Here is a 2,611-nt window from a genome sequence, read left to right as displayed (position 1 = left end):
AAGATACTCCACTGAGACAAACTACTCTACTGCAGGGATGTCAAACGTATTCCATGAAAGGCTGGTCTGCTGTTTTTTTTCTTATTTTCCTTTCAATTTGTGTCCAGTTAAGACCTAGACAACCAGGTGGGGGGAGTTCCTTACTGAGACCTAGACAACCAGGTGAGGAGAGTTCCTTACTGAGACCTAGACAACCAGGTGAGGAGAGTTCCTTACTGAGACCTGGACAACCAGGTGAGGAGAGTTCCTTACTGAGACCTAGACAACCAGGTGAGGAGAGTTCCTTACTGAGACCTAGACAACCAGGTGAGGGGAGTTCCTTACTGAGACCTAGACAACCAGGTGAGGAGAGTTCCTTACTGAGACCTAGACAACCAGGTGAGGGGAGTTCCTTACTGAGACCTAGACAACCAGGTGAGGGGAGTTCCTAACTAATCAGTGAATTCAATTATTCAGTCAAGTACAAGGGAGGAGCAAAAACCTCGCACTCGGCCCTCTGTGGAATGAGTTTGACACATGCTCTCCTGAATCAAGATACTCTACTGAACCAAGATACTCTACTGAACCAAGAAACTACTGAATCAAGATCCTCTCCTGAATCAAGATGCTCTCCTGAATCAAGATGCTCTACTGAACCAAGAAACTACTGAACCAGTGTTACTGAATCAAGATACTCTACTGAACCAAGATACTCTACTAAAGATTGACAATACTATACCAGATTCAATATACACTGAGACATGACAATGAACCCAGTGTACAGTAACTCTACTACTACTACTGCTGTGCTTTCAGAAAGTATTCACTTACACATTTTAAGTTGTTAAGACATTTTTACAAATACATAAAAAATGAAAAGCTGAAATGTCTTGAGTCAATATGTATTCAACCCCTTTGTTATGGCAAGGAGCTTAAATAAGTTCAGGAGTAAAAATGTGCTGAACAAGTCACATAATAACTTGCATGGACTCAGTCTGTGTGCAACAATAGTGTTTAATTTTTGAATGACTACCTCATCTCTGTACCCCACACATACAGATATATCTGTAAGGTCCCTCAGTTGAGCAGTGAATTTCAAACACAGATTCAACCAGAAAGACCAGGGAGGTTTTCCAGTGCCTCACAAAGAAGGGCACCTATTGGTAGATGGGTAAAAAGAAAAAGCAGCCATTGAATATCCCTTTGAGCATGGTGAAGTTATTAATTACACTTTGGATGGTGTATCAATACACCCAGTCACTACAAAGATACAGGCGTCCTTCCTAACTCAGTTGCCGGAGAGGAAGGAAACCGCTCAGGGATTTCACCATGAGGCCAATGGTGGCTTTAAAACAGTTACAGAGTTTAATGGCTGTGATAGGAGAAAACTGAGGATGGATCAACAACATTGTAGTTACTCCACAATACTAACCTAAATGACAGAGTGAAAAGAAGGAAGCCTTTATGGAACAAAAATATTACAAAACATGCATCCTGTTTGCAACAAGGCACTAAAGTAAAACTGACAAAAATGTGGCAAAGAAATTAACTTTATGTCCTGAATACAAAGTGTTATGTTTGGGGCAAATCCAATGCAACACATCACTAAGTAAAACTCTTTCTATTTCCAAGCATGGTGGTGGCTGCATCATGTTATGGGTATGCTTGTCATCAGCAAGGACTAGGGAGTTTTTCAGGATAAAATAAATGGAATAGAGCTAAGCACAGGAAAAAACCTGGTTCAGTCTGCTTTCCACCAGACATTGGGAGATTAATTCACCTTTCAGCAGGACAACAACCTAAAACACAAGGTCAAATATACACTGGAGTTACTTACCAAGACGACATTGAATGTTCCTGAGTGGCAAAGTTACAGTTTTGACTTAAATTGTCTTGAAAATATATGTAAAGACTTGAAAATGGCTGTCTAGCAGTGATCAACAACCAACAATCCAGGTGTGCACAGCTCTTAGAGACTTGCCCAGAAAGACTCACAGCTCTTAGAGACTTACCCAGAACGACTCACAGCTCTTAGAGACTTACCCAGAACGACTCACAGCTCTTAGACTTACCCAGAAAGACTCACAGCTCTTAGAGACTTACCCAGAACGACTCACAGCTCTTAGAGACTTACCCAGAACGACTCACAGCTCTTAGAGACTTGCCCAGAACGACTCACAGCTCTTAGAGACTTGCCCAGAAAGACTCACAGCTCTTAGAGACTTACCCAGAAAGACTCACAGCTCTTAGAGACTTACCCAGAAAGACTCACAGCTCTTAGAGACTTACCCAGAAAGACTCACAGCTCTTAGAGACTTACCCAGAACGACTCACAGCTCTTAGAGACTTACCCAGAAAGACTCACAGCTCTTAGAGACTTACCCAGAAAGACTCACAGCGCTTAGAGACTTACCCAGAACGACTCACAGCTGTAATCGCTGTCAAAGGTGCTTCTAACATCTATTGACTCAGCTGGGTTGAATACTTAAGAGATATTTCTGTATTTCATTCAAGGGGTATAAAAACATGTTTTCATTTTGTCATTATGGGGTATTGTGTGTAGATGGGTGAGAAAATGTATGATATTATAATTATATTTAATCCATTTTGAATTGAGTCTGTAACAACAACA

Source organism: Salmo salar, unplaced genomic scaffold (assembly GCF_905237065.1).
Source record: "Salmo salar unplaced genomic scaffold, Ssal_v3.1, whole genome shotgun sequence".
NCBI lineage: Eukaryota > Metazoa > Chordata > Actinopteri > Salmoniformes > Salmonidae > Salmo > Salmo salar.
Note: the sequence above shows the minus strand (reverse complement) of the source record.